The following is a 20,029-nucleotide window of genomic DNA, read 5'->3' as shown; positions in this document are numbered from 1 at the left end:
CGATGTCCACACAATGTTGTAGAGGCGTGTCAACCAGGACAGCCCTACAACATCCAGAGCCTTAAGATACCCCGGGCGGATCTTATCCGCTCCTGGAGCTCCGCCGCCGGACAGCTGTTTCACTACCTAGGCAACTTCTGCTCCGGAAATTGGATGGTCCACCTCCTGGTCATCCAGCTCTGTTCCACCTTGAGGATACGTGTTGGTAGGATTGAGGAGCTCCTGGAAGTATTCCTTCCACCGCCGGATAATTGCCCCAGGAGATGTCAGCAGCTCCCCACGCACACCTAACACGGTGTGGGCGAGTTGCCGCCTGCTGCCCCTAAGGCGCCGGACAGTTTGCCAACCTGTACCGGTCAGCTGCTTCCGGAGACCCACAGACCAGCCATGACCTGTAGGCCTCTTTCTTCAGCTTGATTACCGCCACGAGCAGCACCAGCGGCCTTGCAGCCACAGCTCGCGACAGCCACCTCGACAATGGCGGAGCGGAACATGGCCCATTCAGACTCAATGTCCCCTACTGCCCTCGGAACACGATCAAAGCTCTGTCGGAGGTGGGAGTTGAAGACCAGTCTGACGGGTTTCTCCACCAAGCATTCCCAACAGACCCTCACTAAGCGTTTGGGCCTGCCAGGTCCGTGCGGAACTCAACCGCAAGAACCCCAACGTCGAACTAGAGAGTCTGGGGGCAAGCAAAAAGCCCACCCCCGCTCTCCGTCTCTCACCCTGAGCAACTCCAGCGTAGAAGAGTGACCAACCACCCTCAAGGTTCCTGAGCCGACAATATGTGTGGAGGTGAGGCCGACCATATCTAGTTGGTAACACTCAACCTCCCCCACAAGCTCCAGCTCTTTCCCCGCCAGAGAGGTGACGTTCCATGTTCCAAAAGCCAATTTCCATAACCGAGGATCGGACCGCCAAGGCCCCCGCCTTGGTCCGCCGCCCAATCCACACTGCACCGGACCCTTCATGCTCCTCCTGCGGGTGGTGGGTCCACTGTAGACGGGAGTGTCCACATAGCTGGTTCGGGCTGGGCCCGGCCGGGCCCCATGGACGTAGGCCCGGCCACCAGGCGCTCGCCATCGAGCCCCAGCCCCAAGCCTGGCTTTAGATGTTCCATGATGGGTCTTGAACCATTCTTTGTCTGACCCTTCACCTAGGACCAATCTGCCTTGGAAGACCAGGGGCAAACTGCCCCGGACAGCATAGCCTTCAGGCTCATTAGGGTACGCAAACTCCTCCACCACGATAAGGTGATGGTTCACGGAGGAGCATTTTGGGTTTTTTTTTGTTTTTAAAAAAAAATTCTTTAGTTCCTCAGTTTCTACCTTTTCATATTTTTCATTTTATTCTACAGTTTTATATCTGTAATGTTATTTTGCTGGTTTAGGCCCCTGGATTTCGACCTTGTCACCCTATCATGCAGTCTTACTTTTTCTAAATGTACTTTCATTTATTCTGATATATTTACTTTATTTTACACTTTTTATGCCTTCACCTTAGCTCTAGTGTTTCCTCAGGAGGGCCTGCCAGACTGTGAGTTGTCTCTGGTCTTCTGATGGGGTTGATGTCCCGCAGAACTGCTTCGGCTTGGCTGCCTAGAGAGATCGGCATCTTGGTGCGGAGGTCTGCCCAGGTCGGGGGGGGGGGGGGTGTCTCTGTGGTGGCACCTTTTGCCTTAATGCATCATGACCTCCTCCAGTTTGGTTGCCCCCCCCCCCAAAGGTAGCATCTCCTTAGTTCAAGCCGCAGTCTTAGTGCACAACTAGTGAACGTGTGGTTCTGTGTGTGTGAGCATCTGTGACTGTGTGATTGTGCATGGAGATGAATTACTTTGTTGCTTTGCTGACTTTCTTTGTTTTTCTCACAAGATTTGTCCCTTTTGAGGTCACAGGGAGGGAGCAGGAGCCTATCCTCACTGCATATGAGAAAAGGCAGGGTACAGTGAATCGTGAGCATTTGGGGGTACAGTACCTTGCTCAAGAGTACCTCAGTGGCAGACCGGGCTTGTTGTTTAGGATCAACTTTAGAGAGTTTAGGTCATCCAGAGTGTTTGTGACCGCAGGGTCTTTGGGGCTAAATGTGTCAAATTCAGTCCTCGAGGGCCACGGTCCTGCCGGGTTTTCTGTCCTACCAGGCTGAAAGTGCATTCAGTGGGATAGAAAACCCGGCAGGATCGTGGCCCTCGAGGACTGAGTTTGACGTGCCTGGATCACATGCAATAATAACATTGCTGAACACTGTCAGTAGGTCCCATCTGTTACTGTTTACAACTGAATTTTCAAAGTTTGGGTTCAGTTGTTGGGCTGAATTATGGTCTCAACTGCTTCTGCCTCAGTGGTTATATTTTTATTATTTAATAAACATTAATGGTTATTAAAATTGTCTATTATGATCTATTCTGAAAATAATAACATTGGCTAATTCTACCAAAACAGTTGCGTTACTATATGACTGGGATAGGATAAAGCTTTTAAAAAGTGCAACATTCTACACCTCTACAAACACACTGCATGAGGACGGAGTTGTAGTTAATCGATTATCGATCAGCTTCCTGGGCCTGATGGGGAATTGAGCCCAGAACTCAGGGAACACAATGAGCACAGTCAGTTTCAGATGAGCATGGAGCAAAACGATTGGTTCTGGACATAAACCGAACCACTGACTTTATGAGAACCTTAGCCTGACTCAGCTAGTGTCGTAACGATTTTTATGACACTTCAGCTGCCTTATTTAGAAAGCTGAACGTAGCAGCCAGCCTCATGGCTTCCTGCTCCAACCAGAGCTGTCATTAATGTTATTTCTTTCAGGCACGTCTTAAGTTGTGAGACACAACCACACCGACTGACAGCAGAAACAAACATAGACCATAAGGACTAAGAATGTGAGAGCAGTGTGAGTTTTTGCTCTCAATAGCACTAATCTCTGCTCACGCTCACTTCCTGTATTTTCAAGAGCAAACAAATGGAATAACAGTCAAGGCAGTGGATGAATCATTGATAACTCAAGTGCTGTAATATAGCTATGGTAATATGCAGTGTAACATCTGCGCTACAATTTGGATTATGTGAAACCAAATGTCTCAAATTTGCGTCCGTTTGCTGGTGAAATCAGCACTTGCTGCCACATTTGCTTTTATGTCCCTCTCCCTTGCTCGCTTTAGTCATGTCTTTACACAGTACTGATCAAAGGTTATGTCATTTATTAGCTGTGGAAACTGACTCAAATATCAGATATTTATTTATATTAATCTTCAAAAGTGGGCACAGCCATGGCCTCTGACGCATATTGCCCAAGGCGGTGTCCAAAAGGGAGGGAAAAAGAAACACATTCAATGTTGGCTTGATGCTTATGCTGTTGATGCTTATGCTGTTGATACTTATGCTGTTGTATTTGCTGTTGACTCCAATCGCGAGCTGGAAAACGTTTTGAGAGTGAACGCAATTAGGCAATGGGCCTCTTCTGTGGATCATGCAGACAGAAAACAGCAGTGTCAGATTTTGTTTGAGTAATACGAGGGGAACATATTTGTTCATCATAGCTTTTTCTACAGGGAGACTCCACTGAGCTTGCTGGGTTGAGAGGATTTGCCAAATTGTTGAATAGAAGTCCTTCAAGAGATGACTTTTCTGACCATCCCAACACTCAAGACTATAATGTGGATCAAAGATCTGTTTATAGCCATGTTCATTCATGACGAGCACAGTTCAGTCCAGGCAAAAATGCCGTCCAACAATCGATAAACAACTGGCATTCTAGGTGTGGCTGCATCCCTGCCTGAAACCCTTCTGGATCCATTTTCCTTTTAATTGCTTCTGAAATACATTCCCTGTGCCATATGGAATACTCTTACTGTAAAAGTACCCAACAGTGTGGTACGGTCCCCCTCCCTGATGATAAAGCATTTTGGGACATCTTTGAGTGGTAGTGTTTGTTTGGATGATCTGACTTATAAAGGAAGGGCAAACCCCTCCAAAGGTGCCACCTGGATGATGGGATCCTAGGAGAATTTATTTTAGGAGTATTTATTGCTAAGCTTTATTGATTTCTCTTGCGTTACCTGGACCGGCCTTTGCTGAGGGGTTTTAACGCCGCACCATAAATCCTGGCGATCAGCCACCGCTCATCCATTGATTGCTCGTGGAGACATGTGACCTGATCTGCCTCCAGAGGGAGGGAAGATGAATAATTCAAAGGTAATCTTTGAAGAGTCATATTTATAGGACAGCCTGGAGAAATGATGGAACAGTTTCTCTGCCACTCCCCCACCCCTCAGGTTTATACACAGCACACTCAGAAAGGAATATCACCAACATGCCAGTGAGGAACAGTAACTCCACCAGCAAAAGATGAATATTATTATGTCCTGATTAAAAGGTTCAGGGGGACTGAATGGAATTTAAAATTACACTTCTTTCCTCCCTGATGATATTATTGTTTAATGGCATGAGCTTAGTAACTTGTTAGATTGCTTCTACACAGTGACCCCAGATCATTTCTCCCCAGCAGGGACAGCTTACTGGACTTTCTGGATCACTGGTGAAGAGAGCAGTAGACTGAAAACTGAGGGGATAAAAGGTGACATGTTTGGTGGAAATGCGGAGTTATTGCCACCAGAGACACGCCCGAACCTGTGGCCGCTCAATACAAATCCTGGGACTGCAAATGTTATCGCAGCAGCACAACAGCCAACCAGTGGCAAAAACTGTTGTTTCTCAAAGTAAATCCAATAAAACGACGGTTGGAGAGTTTTATCAAGCGGTTGTCAGCACACATCAGGAGGGAGGGACTATTGTGTAAACGTCAGTATAACAAACATAAATACAAATAGTTGTTTTTTTCTCCAAACTGAGTTTTCACTTAGCGTCTAGCAGCTTAGCATCCAGTAGCTGATTGTTGCTAATGGTTCTAAGATATAGGACAGCAAAGTACTTGATTCTTGATGGTATTTTTGGCCAATTAAAAAAAACCCACTGATGACATTTTAACTTATATTAATGACTGTTATGTTGTAAATAGGTTAAAATAAACACTGCATGATGGCAGAGGGAATGACGGCTAGTCTGTGTCCTCTAATTGGAGAGATGAAGAGATGCGACAGCTTTTGTGGTGCTGGTGTTGAGTTTGTTGGTGCCTGTGATGAGTTGGATTCACCCACAATTCACAAGTGTCTACAATAATTGTGAAAATACGCCATCCACACCTCTACACTCGTGTGCTGCATTTGTGGGGGAAATGAAAAAGGCTGATTGTCAGGAGATCTTCAGGAGTGGAGGTTATTTCCCATTCTATACATTAGTAATTAACATGGATCCTTTATGGTGGGAAAAGATTCTAGAAATGTTTCCACATGCCCAACAAGAGTGAGACACTTAAGTGCTCACTGCTCATTCATCTTTATGCTGGGGAAGAGATGCCACAAACACACTAATAAACATTTGTTTTGCATGGCTGCTTGGTCAATGTCATGGACGTAGGAAACCATCATTCAAGCAGACCCTCCACCTCTGCTGCATGCCCTCGCGATCATGCCATCATCATGTGGTGTGTGTGATCTGCATGAGTGGGTGGAGCTTGAATGTGCATTTCTTCTGCTATAAGCTTCTCACACCCTCAGAAGCCTGCAGCCCTTCCCAACTCCATACGAAGAGCCCTTTCCTCTTAAATACTTTCTTCTGTCCTTCCTCTCTGCTTGCCACTGCTGGTGCCCGCCAGGTCGTAATATTTTACAAGGTAGGTATAGATACACTTCAGATAAAGGGCCCCTTTATCTGAAGGCCTGGGGCATTGACCATTTTACTCAAGATAAGCTAGGCCAGGTCACAGAATGTTTTACATCACGCATTATTGTGCAGGCTATCAGTCCACCATTGTTGACATTTTCACTTGAAGTGAGATAAGCTAGCTGTTGTTCCACCTGGTAGGCATAGCAACGGACCGCTGAAAATGAAAGCCGATTTAGCCTGTACTATATCAACAAGTAGGCGCGTTCCTTCTTTCCAGGTCTTTAAGCATCCTGAATTCTTTTTTGTGTATATATCACACTTAAATGTTTAGATTATCACGCAATTTTAATATTAGACAGAGATATTCCATGTAAATACAAATTGCAGATTTTTTTGTGGTAGACGAGATTCGTGGTCCCATCATTCACAACAAGCATCCTTGTTGTGGTATTTCTATGCCAGTTGTAACAGGTCACATCTAAAGTTCCACTTTCTCATCGATATTGTTGTCCAGGATCACAATATTTGGCCTTAAACTCTCCCATGGGTGCCAGTTCTGCCCAGTCCTTTTGTCATTGCTGAGTCATTAACACTGACTGTAACTGAGGCAAGTGAGGCCTGAACTTGTTTAAAGGCTGTTTTTTTGTGACACCATGGATGAATCGTTATTGTACTCTTAGTCATTTTGGAAGGCCAACCACTCCTGGGAAGGTTCACCATTGTTACCAGTTTCTTTAGCCACGGTTTGCCGGGTCAAAAACCCTTGGAAACGGCTTTGTAACCTTTTCCAGACTGATAGATTTCAGTCTTTTTTTTTCTTATTTGTCCTTGGATTTCATAGTAGCATGATGCGTTGCTTTCACACATCTTGTAGCCTACTTGACGTTGTAAGATATTACATTTAAATGACATAAGTGTAGCGTCTCTCGATCTGACCTTGACTCATATCAAACGTATATATAGAAGTAAGGAACACAGTGTAGCTTTTTTTTTAAATTGACATTTTGTTGCCAATGAAATTAATATTTTGCTGAATTGATTTTCGTGCACAGTTTCTTTGCCAAACCTGATGGCATTTCACCAAAGTGTGGAGGTGTTTCTGAGAAGAGATAATAAATATATCTCACTGTCAACAGCTTAGCACCAGTAGACAGGGAACCATATCACAATTGTACCAAATGAGTAAACAGGTCACCAACTCGTCAACATGAATTCTTTGGCTCAATGTTGCAAAGCAGCTAAAAATAGACAGACAGAACAGTGAGTTTGTTCCACTGGAACCTGCTTTTTTTCCATTCAAGCCCCATCGATAGCTTTTACATTAGCTCTGTTTTCGTAATTCATTTTTAGGTTGCAAAAGGTCAAAACCTTTTGTTAGCAAGCTCAACCCCCCCCCCCCCCCCCCCCCCCCCCCCAAACTTGAAATTGAATGACCTCTTAGATGTTGACCTTGTTTTAGCAGCGCTTCACACAGCGATTCCTCCCCAATCCTTCAGTTTGCTCAGCACCTACAGCTCACCCCTCGTTCCTGGCAGCTATTTTTTGCAGCTGTCACTGGATGTGGCGTTGACAACAATCGCCGGGCTCACACAAGACGAAGAGGCAGACTCTGGGTCAGATCTTCATCTTGTGACACTGGAGGACACGGTTTTGAAGATGATTTAAACTGGCTGATTAATGCCAGTTGCTACCAATGTGAACATTTTTCAGGGCAGCTGTCTGCTACTTTATAGCAACGAGTTATTTATGAATAGAAATGGTTAATTTGCTAAAGCTGTGGGGTTGGATAGTCCATAGTGGACCGTTTTAAAATATCCCTGCTTTGGCATTTAAATCTCTTTATTTAGGTTACCAGATGGTTTCTGGGGTAACCACAATGGGATTAAACCTAAAATATTTATCATATATAAAGTTCTTTCATGTTGTGTTCATAGTCAAATATTGTCTCAAAAGAAAATCATAGAATTTCTGCTTTAGAAAATTCTAAGCTATATAAATAAGTTATTCAACAGCCATTTTAAGGAATAAGTTGCTGTTTAGGAGAATTATCACCAAAAATAGGGCTGTCAAATGATTAAACTTTTGCCTTAAAAATTAATTGCAGGGCTGCTGGGAATTAATTGAATTTGCATTTTGAGAAGCGATATTACTTGTTCTGCAGTTTATTTCTGACATCATTGGGAACTTTTATCCCATTAAATTCAACACACTGGTAATTAGGTAATTATAGTTTGTAACAATTTGGTTTGAGTCATAGAGAGTCATCAAACTACTCTATTGATTTTTGTTGCCAGATGATGCCGTTCTCTTTCCTGAGTCAACAGTTCTCAAATGAAACACACATTTAGTGTGACATGGCTAACGACACCCTGCATTGATTAATAATTAATAATTAGGGGAAAAAAATCTCCAAATCTTTGCGTTTGATCCAAAACGAACACAGATTTATACAAGCTTCCATCCAGCTTTTCTTAACAGCTCTTTATCCATCATCCAGAAGGGTGTGCAAGTGTGTGCACACACCCCACACGCCCACACACTCACACACTTTGGGGCAATTAGGTAGTTCTATCAACCTAATGTGCCTGTTTGTGTGGGAGGAAACCAGAGCCTGGAGGAAACATATGCAGGCATGGGGAGAACCACGAGCCCCACATGGAGGCGGGGTCATTCTAGGAACCTTCTCGTCGACAGTTTACATTCATTTTTAATTTCCAGGTAGGAGACCTGCTGCAGGATGCCAAAAATATCTGGCTTATTTACGCATTTCTCTGTCAGCACAACAAAGATGATGCTGATGTGGGTTTGCTGCAGTGGGTGCAGCTGAGCATCAGCAGTGCTGGGGAGGGAGATTAACCCTGGATCCTCGTTAAAACAAGAGGACGGCTGATGCTGTGCCAACTATCATGACTCAGTAATGAATACTATGTCAAGCATCAATCAATCCTCATGTTCTCATTACCCATAGGTGCTTGAATGTTGCTGTGCAGGGCTCTGCAACAGGTCAAAACAATCTCTTACTTTTGCAGTAAAAGCCATAAAATTAAAGATTAAAAACTCAGTTAAATATATCTGCAACATTGAACCTCTGGACTGGACTCATTCGCACCCATTTGTGTTAAAATCCATTTATCATGACAAGGGAAAGGATTGAGTATGCTAACATACAGACGCCAAAAAAACGCTTACATTGATGTAACATAAACATTGGTATGACAGTTATGTTGCTTTTAGCAGAAATGAATACGCCATGGGGGCCATTTCACCGGTGCATTACCAGCATAAAGGCAGGCTTTATATTCTGCTCTGTAGCTGCAGCCAGGTCGTGGTCATTGTGCTAGCAGGAAATTCAAGTCCTCGTCAGATTAAAAGCTGGTGTGTAATGTTGATTTCCGGATGAGTGGTTGCAAAGACACTAATCCTGCCAGGAGGTGTATTTTGCTTTCTGGGCCCACAGCAGATCCACCCCGTGCAGGTGTGGAAGAACTCAGGTATGAGAGAACTTTTGAACCTTCTGCTGCTGTAATCTCTGCTACCTCCACGCAACGCTGTAATTTAAACGCAGCAATATATCCACAGGCAGTAAAGCGTGATTGATCTTCAGGCACTCCGCTTGAATGCTGAATGCAGTTACCATGGTTACCGTGCGGCTACTTAGGAATCTGCTGAAACTAGCAGCTGATTCTCGCTACTGTGCGGGTGGCGATGGTTGTTTTTCAGTGCACGGCCAGAGTGTCGACAGGGTCATCGGACTTGACGATATGCAAACCTGACAGGATACAAGGAGAGTCAAGGGATGTTGGTGCACGCGGGGCTTCCCTGCTTCGTGTCCTGCCCGGGAACAGTGAAGGAAAACAGATGAGACCTGATGAGAATACTGAACAGACACCGCGCCGCATTTCTGCTGCTGCTGCCAGTGAAAAATCACACTTGCTCTGCTGAAACAGTGTCAGACACACTCAGCTTTAGTCACATGGTGAGAGAAGCATCTTAGTCCCTGTTGCTTCCATCTGACTCATGTAGTACCATTTTAATAGAGTTATTAAGGGTTTAATATTTATTTGTCATATGCCACGAAATAGATGTACTATATATTAATGCAGTAGCGTTCCCATTGTTCACTACTGAAAGTAAAACAGGGCAAATGACCCTCGGTACATTATCTTATCAGAGCCTCGCCACATATTTTCTGATTGTTCTTCAAATTGTCTCCAAGCTGACCTGTGCAGTGTGGATGGAGGCAGGGTGACCTGCTATTAGGACCAGATTTCCTCAGTCAGGCCTGCAGCAGCAGGACATCCTGTAAAAGCTTCAGATGAGATCACATCTCTGTAAAATATGTCGGCGCGACCTGAATACACTGGCGTGAACTATATCATGATCAGGAATATGGGACGGAAGCTGGATGGATGGATGGATGGATGGATGGATGGATGGATGGATGGATGGATAGATGGATGGATAGATGGATGGATGGATGGATAGATGGATGGATGGATGGGTGAATGGATGGATGATGGATGGATGGATGGATGGATGGATGGATGGATGGGTGAATGGATGGATGATGGATGGATGGATGGATGGATGGATGGATGGATGGATGGATGGATGGAGTATAATGTCACTGACAATGACGTTATTCACCATGTTGCTTATATGTTTCAGGTTAAATTGAGATGCTCTGCTTTCCACTATATTTGGGTTTAAGTAAACTGTGCAGCAGGTGTTCCTTATGTTAAATTGTTAAGCTGTGTTTTCTGTGTTTTCCTCCTTTCTTATCCCTTCTCTAGTCCATGCAAGCTGCACGCTGCCCGACAGACGAGCTGTCACTGACTAACTGCGCCGTGGTGAGCGAGAAAGATCTGCAGTCAGGACAGTGAGTAGTCATTATGGCCAGCAGCCAGTCGTCTCTTCAATCAGTGCACCCAGCTAATCAGCAACTCTCCATCTGTTGAGAACAGTTAAAAACACAATAGGAGGCAGCTTAGGATGAAAGTAAGGCCAAATAGAGATGAAGTCTCAAGGTCATGTCAAGGATTTCAGATGGAAATGAGCAAAAATAACTGAATTAAATGTCATATGACACGTATGAGACTTGAAGAAACTGTAAGTAAGAAAAATATCCTTGATGTTCTGGTCAAAGTCCATGTTATTCACAAAGCAAATTTCATGGAGTAGATGGAGATTAGACCCCAGATGGATAAAAAAGGTGTACATTGGATCGTCTCTAAAATGTCAGGCAGTAAGAAGTTAGTCTTGTTTTTGCTGCCATGGCAATGGAATCACTTTCTTTATCATCCACAGAGGAGTTACCAGCTGTTGCCTGCTTTAGATTATTGACATTGTGAGCAGAACATTACAGATATATAGTTTGAATCAATTTTCTAAAATATATTACTGGCAATAAACTGTAATCATGCAATCATCAACCTTACAGGATTTTAATTTCAACTCTCTGGATGAGCCCTGCTGGAACAGAGCTGAGAAGTATTAGTATCCTAGTAACCAACAGATATTAAATAATTAGAGCTGCTCATTTCTGTCTCTATGAAGTACCCTGGTTATCATAGATAAGCCATGTTCTGTATTTGATCCCCCCTCGTTTTCAGGATGCAGCCGCCTGTGCAGCACCAGGATGCACACAGACAATTGGCTGCTGGAGAAGGAGAGGCATTTATGTTAAAAAGAAGCAACAGCTGAGTCACAGTTAATGTATCGACAGTGCAGAAATGCACTTCTGTAATTATGTTTATTGATATTGGAATAAAATCTAGCATACATCTTAAATGCTGCACAGTTGTGGCCACAGTCGCTATCATGATTCACCTTTGATTAACAACAAAATTAGCTCCTGCAGCACATTTTGACACTGTTAAAATGGTTTCCAGGAAGTGAAGTCTGCATGACTCTGCATTTCTGAGGACCGTCTCCAAAAATCCACCCTGTAATCTTCTGCCTTAGTCTGCATTTCAACCTAAATGTTCCCCAATTCCTGAAAAAAAGGGTGAACATCTCATCTTAAATCTTTCATTTAAACTGCAAAAGGCAGAATTAAAATGATTCTAAGTTTATGCATGCAAAACAGTATGAAATACCAGCCTATTGCATATGTTACTGCATTTCTGACAGTCAGGTATCACAATCAACACATTTGTGTGGCCAGATGCAGCACAGCTGGTTGGGTGATTTAGTGGCTTTTGTGAACTGGACGCACAAACTAACATGTGGCTTACGGCATTTGGGCCTTGTTTCTTTGCAGCAGGCATTCTGGACACTGGTATCTGACTCCAAATGGACCTCACAAAACCCCAAGCAGATGCAGAAAGTGTTTTTCTAAGCCTTTGTGGTGGATTTGGTCCTTCAAACAGTTTCTTTTGTTAGCCTGCTTGTAGGTAGATATTAAAATGGGAAATAAATCTGGATGGATAAATATGGATGGGTAGACAGACAGACAGGCAGACAGACAGGCAGGCAGGCAGACAGAAGAGTAAAGTGATGAGGTCTTGCAATCTCAGAAAATGATGCAAATTTGTGAAAGGGTGCTTCATGCGAAATGAGTAATGATGAAAGGGCTAATTTAATAGTTATGATGAGGTCATCCTCATATGAAGACATGTTGCTGTGCAATATGAAACACGTTTCAACCTAAAACGAAATGCTAACAACAGGCTATTCTCTGCAGACACGTGATCGTAAAGACCACGCCCAATCACAAATATGTGTTTACAGTCAAGACTCACCACACTATGGCTGCAGGGAGCATCGGCTTCAACCTGCCACAGGTGCACACACACACACACACACACACACACACACACTGCACTGGTTTAACTCTTTCTAACCTTTCAAATGTTCTTATAGAGGAAATGGGCTGGCATCTCCATTGGTCAAGAGGTGGAAGGTATAGCATTTCTATATTTAACTTTTTGGTAAATATTTTAGTCCCAATTAGGGTTTTCCATTTCTTAACTTAGCCAACCAGTCAACTGTTACAAAAAAAAAATCACTTTTATAGGATTAAAAAGTGCTACTACTGAAGAACGGAACCAATAATCCAAAACCTGGCGCTACAGCTGTCGGCGTTGCCGTGTGATAAGTTTCATTGTGGTGTATTTTTCTAGCCAGCATCATCTGAGATCATTTTCTGTAACCCCCCCAGTCTGCAACTATAACTTTGACAAGTCCAAGCAGTGCATCGGCGCCATGACAATCGAAATAGACTTCCTGCAGAAGAAAGCACCGACTCCTCCCCCTACGATTCTGACAAGATGGCTGCCGAGTTCATCCAGCAGTTCAAACAACCAGGCGTTTTCGGTCTCCCAGCAGGTTTGTGTTGGTGCCGTCCAGTTAATCAATGACTAAAACATCTCATCTTTGCTCTGGCCCTGTTGAATCCCTCCCTTTTCCCTCAGCTGGTGTTTAATTTCTGCGACAAGATGTTTGGCGTGATGATAAAGGACATTGAGGCCATGGATGCGAGCATCCTCAGAGGAGAACCAGCCTCCGGAAAGAAACAGAAGGTAGCTGATCAGATGCCCTGAATTACTACTTGAGCTTAAAGAGAAAACTTGGAACACACAGGAAATGGGAGTTGTTGTCCACCGCTGGGACTGTTGAGTATATTATTGAACTTAATTTAATCCTTATTATGCTCATACATACTGAAGGGACGACCAGTTTGACCACTGTAATACAGATGAGCACTGCAACCCCTAATTTATTGCAGCAAATGTTCATTATTTATTCATGTTGATAACACAGGATGATCTGTCTCGCAGCCATTACCTGTGCTCGGCATGCTGATCTGCATGCGCATGAGGAATTTCCATGGATATTTATGAGCTCTTTCACCATTTAGTGGTAATGGATCTCTGTACATGAACCTGTCTTCGCTAACAGATCGAGATTGGGCTGATGGTGGGCAACAGCCAGGTGATTTTCGAGAAAGTGGAGAATTCATCCTGACGCTTGTTGGTAGGTTCCTTAACAGAGTTGTGTTATTAAACGCTAAACACATTCATATTTGAAAATAAACTGGGGCCTCTTTATTTTTGAATAGTGGTAACGGATAGTTGCACATAATTGAGCTTAAAGCACAATTCTTTTTTTTTTCCATTAATGTGCACATGTAGTGATGAATAGCAGCTAAAGACAAACTTTGGATCATGTAGTATCTCTTTTGTGCAGAAGGTGGCAGTAAGATCCCAAGAATATTCGTTTCTCTCTAATGTTGCTTTTTTTCTTTCTGATTTTTAGTGGGGTTTATTTTATCCCGAGGATCTTTTCCTGATTCTCACTTAGACATTTATAACTATAATTAAGTAAATAATGCTGTTGCGTGTTTGCAGGTAAGGCCAAAACCAAGGAGGCACGGCAGACGATCATCAACCCAGAATGGAACTTCGAGAAGATGGGAATTGGAGGTCTGGACAAGGAATTCTCTGACATTTTCCGTCGAGCTTTCGCATCCCGAGTCTTTCCTCCTGACATTGTGGAGCAGATGGGTGAGTAGTCCGGCTATTCTGGCTCTCCTCTCACCATTTTCCCGTCTATTCCTCAGAGATTGTATTTGTAACACTTTTGTTCTTTCTTTCCTTCAGGATGTAAGCACGTGAAGGGCATCTTGCTGTTCGGACCCCCAGGATGTGGTAAAACTCTGATGGCCAGGCAGATCGGTAAGATGCTCAACGCACGTGAGCCCAAAGTTGTGAACGGTCCAGAGATTCTCAACAAATATGTGGGAGAGTCGGAGGCCAACATCCGCAAGCTGTTTGCCGAAGCAGAGGAGGAGCAGAAAAGGGTGAGAGAGGCCAAATATCCTTTAGATTTGGAAGATAATGCTCATGATTGTCTGAGTTGACTGGTTTATGTGGAACTCTTTCAGCTCGGGGCCAACAGCGGCCTCCATATCATTATCTTTGATGAGCTGGATGCCATCTGTAAGCAGAGAGGAACGGGCGCCAGCAGCACAGGCGTGCACGACACGGTGGTCAACCAGCTCCTCTCCAAGATTGATGGCGTGGAACAGCTTAATAACATCCTGGTTATCGGTCAGTACCACCAAACAGGAAGTCAGTTTTCTAAGGAAAAGTTACAGATTTACAAGAAAGTAACACATTTAAAGAAAACTGAGAGGGGGGGCTATGATTAAGTGTGAGAAATGGAAAGAACAGACACGCTTAAAGCAGTTCAAAATAAGAAGAAAGGAAACAGTCTCCTTCTAATCTCCTTCAGCTCTATGATCTTACCCTGTCCTTGATTTAAGAAAAAAACAACCCTCATAAGTCAGCCTATTTGTTATTATGGCTTCCGTTTTACCTTTACTGAGAGAGATGGTCTAAAAATATGTAATTCTTGGAAATCCAACACAAAATTCACTAACACCAAAACTACTAGTTCTTAAAACTAGATTGGCATTAATATATGTAATCAAAATGTGTTGGTGTTGCACCTTATTCTATAAATCTGCAGCACTCATTCTTTCTCAGGACTGATCTGCTTAATGAATTCAATCAAAAGGATTGGCAGATGGCAGGCTGGCTCCATGAAAACAAAAGAGCTCTGGCGTGTGCTGGAGCCGGTGTAAGCATCTGTTCATTTCCCGTCTTTGCAGGTATGACTAACAGGCCAGACCTCATTGACGATGCCCTGATGAGACCTGGCAGGTTTGAGGTCAAAATGGAGATTGGTACGTGTTCTTTCTTCTTCAGTTTCAAGGATATTACAAAAGCATGTTATTTACCATTCACAAACAGTACAGCTTTTTTTTTTTAAAATAAAATTCAATTAACTAATGAGAGCTGGTTCATGGTTTGATACGTTCTGTCTTTCGTACTGGGAAAATCAAGGATAGGAAAGGAAAATCTGTCAGATGGGACAGTTATGTGAAAAGCATTTGTGAGACCAACGTCACCCGCTTTAGTCAGCCAGACCACCATTCACTTAAGGCCCCAAACAAGGAGTTACAGCTAATTAAAGCTGCAGCAAACAGGTCTGGGGACACCAGTGCCTACAGCTCAGCCAGGGCCGAGGAAAGGCTCTTTCAATTTTGGATGGGACTTGGGATGCATTTTTCTTTTTAATGCATTTGCTGTGTCATTAAGACTTCTGAATCTGTTTGTCACGTAAAGCTGACCAGATGTGACAGAAGGAGAAAAACAGCTTGTGACAGACACAGTGGAGATAGCAGAAAAAACACACAAGCAACAGCTAAACACAATGGCCTTCCAAAGCATCTGCAAGGAGGAATCCAAGCCTCTGATATGCTGTGCCCCAACTCCCAGACATTCTCTCATCCAAAGGAATGCATCTGAGGCATTCTCAGTAAAAGCCTGTCATTCCTAATTGAACTCCCACATTTGTGAAAACTCCTAAAATAAAAATGAGATTCTGAGATTCAGTTTCCCTTAAATTCAGCCGTGCGTCGAGGAGCAGTGGTTTAAACAAAGCAAGGCGTGAGTGATTGGAGGTATACCTTGGTTTCCATGTTTCCCACACTCATCTTCTGACCTCCAGGTCTGCCTGATGAGAAGGGACGTGTCCAGATCCTCCACATCCACACCAACAAGATGAAAAACTTCAACCTGCTCGCCACAGATGTGGACATCAAGGAACTGGCGGCCGAGACGAAGAACTACAGTGGTGCCGAGCTGGAAGGGCTGGTCAGGGCAGCTCAGTCCACAGCGATGAACCGACACATCAAGGTCCCTCAGCTCTTTCCCATCCTGCACATTGGACCGATGACTGATTTCTGCATCCATAAAGTGCAGAAACCAGAAATCAGAGCTGATTTGATCTTGAATGTTGACTCGACTCCAACGCTAACGCCCCCAACAGGCTACGTCAACAGTGGAAGTGGATATGGAGCGGGCGGAGAAGCTGCAGGTCACCAGGGCTGACTTCAAGGGATCCCTCAACAATGACATCAAACCCGTACGTACTCACGCGCGTGAACCCGCCTGCAACACCGCAGCCCGCGAACATTTCCAGCTTTGTCCCCCAGGCGTTCGGCACCAACCAGGAGGACTATTCCAGCTACATCATGAACGGCATCATCAAATGGGGCGATCCCGTCACTCACGTCCTGGACGACGGCGAGCTGCTGGTGCAGCAGACCAGAACAGCGATCGCACACCCGCTAGTGACGGTGTTACTGGAAGGTAGAAAACAAGACGACAGCAAGTCCTGTGAATTTTGAATGTACCGTGACATATGACATGAGTTAGATAAGCAGCAAACATCGCGTTGTTGAGCACATTATTAGCATTTATTATACATAGTAATAGTAACAATCATAGAGCACTAAAGGCCTCTTGTGACACCTGCTGATTTACATACTTACTCAAATATGCAGACAGTAAATTGCTACCCCCTGTCCCTCCCTCACCCCCCCCCCCCCCCCCACACACACACACAGGCCCACCTCACAGTGGAAGACTGCACTGGCTGCCAAGATTGCAGAGGACTCACAGTTCCCCTTCATTAAGATCTGCTCTCCAGACAAGATGATTGGACACTCAGAAATCTCTAAGTGCCAGGCAATCAAAAAGGTAAGTGCTGCTGCGCGTTTTAATCCTTCACGTGTTTGGCAAACTCACAGTTAAAGTGGAATTGAATCCTTCCCTTCTGTTCTTGTTGGTCTATGCATTGATTTCCCTCTGGCTCCTCTCCATCTGTCTTCCCTTTTGTCCTGGTTTGTTTGTTGCTTCCAGGTGTTTGATGATGCCTACAAGTCTCAGCTCAGCTGCGTTGTGGTCGACGACATCGAGCGCCTGTTGGATTACGTCCCCATCGGTCCTCGTTTCTCTAACCTGGTGCTTCAGGCTCTCCTTGTGCTGCTGAAAAAGGCTCCACCAAAGGTCTGTGGGTCCTCTGAAAACTCTGTATGACTCAACACTACGCATTTGAATACTCCGTGTTCAGCTAAAGTCAAAGTATCAAATAATCTCAGACAGTGTAGCCAGTAAATTCATGGCGAAAGCTCAACGTGAGGCTGAAGAACGTCTGGCACGGGCTGATTCTTTACTAAAGGAGAAACAGCAACGTTCCTCTCTGTCAGGAGCTTCCTCTTCACTAAAGTACCACAGAGAAAATGTGAAAACACTTGGGGTTATTTTCTGCTGATGGGTTGACTGGCTGCGTCGTGCCCACCTGCATCTTACAAACACCACACTGTTGTGTTGGTCCCCCCTGTTTGTGAACAAATATTTGAGTTGGGTTTGTGAAATATCATCAAAGATTTGTAATCATTTACAGACGTAGTGTACCAGTTTTTATGTACTCTTTATAATGCACATACAGTAGTGATGTAAAAGTGATTTTAAAGTCAAAACCCTTGTGGCATAATGGTAGATTTGCTTTCAAATGGATTTCAGCATGTTGCCATGTTTACCTCCTGCAGGGTCGCAAGCTGCTCATCTCATCGGGACCACCAGCAGAAAAGATGTGTTACAGGAGATGGAGATGCTGGACGCTTTCAGCACCACCATCCACATCCCCAACATCTCTACTGGGGAGCAGCTGGTGGACGCTTTAGAGGTACGGGTGATGGCAGATCCTCACACAGCAGGCCTTTTCATGAAGGTGGGGCTGAAAGTGTCGTGTCCTCTGTAGCTGCTGGGCAGCTTCACGGATAAAGAACGCGCCAGCATCGCTCAACAGCTGAAAGGGAAGCGCGTCTGGATCGGCATCAAGAAGCTCCTGGTGCTCATTGAGATGTCACTGCAGGTAAAGAACCCTCAACAGAAAAAAGCCTGGCAACTCCTTTTGTTTTCCTTTAAATAATTAGTCCATATTTCTATTTATTGGATACTTAAATGTTGGATGATACCAAGTTTAGCCATTATTTTATTATTTCTGACACTTAACTGAAGCAACTTATATTTCTTTGATAAATAATACAAATTCCTGTTTTTTTCCCCTGGGTTTCCTTTGACTGTCTAGATGGACCAGGATTACAGAGTGTCCAAGTTCCTGTCCCTGCTCAGAGACGAGGGGGCGTGAGTACACCACCCATGCTCAGTGTTGCCAACACCCTGTATGTCAAATCTCCTCTGCAGCACAGATGTACTTTGGTCAAAGGTTAAATGATCACTCACATTTCCGCGCCAACCTCTGAACATAACAGCTTTATTTTGCAATCACCAGGTTGAATGAAGGCGATCAAATCCGCATTTAAGCTCTCTGTCTCACTAATTGTGTCCTGGTAAGGTCCACAGCCGCCAATGAGACCTGTCTCTAGTACCCCCTGTAGTTTTCTTAGTAAGTGCTTAGAACAAAATCCCCACCTCCCCTTAGATGGTTTCGCTTTTACTTTATGGTGTTTGTGACAGAACAAAATGGGAGGAAAAAAATCTTTATTAGGCCTCACTGATGTATATAGTTTATCACCTCACAAAGCACTCGCTATCAGCTTTTTGCACATGATTAGATGTAAATGTGTCCATAGTCCACATTTTGGCAGACTTTCATGGTTGCAACCCCAGGAAACCACTGGATCAGTGTTTTGTAACTGTGTGACACATATTCTGAGTCATGTAGAGTAGACTGGAGATCAGTGAGGGGTCGAGGGGTCGAGGTTGCCGCCCTGCCACATCGGAACAACAGACAAGCAACAAACACTTGTCTTACTTATTTCTCTTCATTTTCTGTCCCCAGGGGTCGAAGCTTCTATGAATAAAAGGGACAGGACAAAGATCTGAAGGTCCAGCCGCCGGTGAATCCATCCTTACCGAACGCACAACGGAGTATCGCTGTCCACACAAGCCCGCTACTGTCCCGCCGTCCTCCCTACTAATGGAAAACTGCACTGAACCGCATATCGTCACACACCACTGCAAGTCGTACCGCTCCAGATCTGTTATCTGTAAAAACAAACAAAATATATAATTGTAAAAAGTGCTGTTTGTGCTTTGTGTGTAAAAGAAATAGCAAAAAATGCAACTATGTATGTTTGATTTAGTTCTTCATTTTTGCTCTGGTATTCACTGTACTCGTTAACGGACTTACGTCCTGCTGCAGGTAGTTATTGCAGGTGTGTTGCAAGTCTTGACTAACCAGAGACCAAAATCATCCGAAACTGGCCAAAATCCCAAAGCTCTTTGAATATTGACAATGTGAAGCGGCAACAGGCTTTTAGTTTGATGTGTAGTGGCTGTCAAAGAACATAGAAGCTGTTCCATGTGTACATGTTAACCCTTTAAATATACAGTGTGAAACCCGGTCGTTGTAAATAGTATATATAGACAAAACAGTATATCGTGAGAAGAATTTAAACGATAATCACAAGTTGATTTCATACT

The 20,029-nt window shown here is 44.1% G+C and overlaps 1 pseudogene; it reads left to right on the top strand.

Annotated features, from left to right (window-relative positions):
- The first annotated feature begins 4,166 nt into the window (after positions 1–4,166).
- Positions 4,167–18,731, top strand: LOC115250018 (vesicle-fusing ATPase-like; annotated as a pseudogene).
- The last annotated feature ends 1,298 nt before the right edge of the window (positions 18,732–20,029 follow it).

This window comes from Takifugu rubripes, chromosome 5 (assembly GCF_901000725.2).
Source record: "Takifugu rubripes chromosome 5, fTakRub1.2, whole genome shotgun sequence".
Taxonomy (NCBI): domain Eukaryota; kingdom Metazoa; phylum Chordata; class Actinopteri; order Tetraodontiformes; family Tetraodontidae; genus Takifugu; species Takifugu rubripes.
Note: the sequence above shows the minus strand (reverse complement) of the source record. Positions and strands in the feature narration are given on the sequence as shown.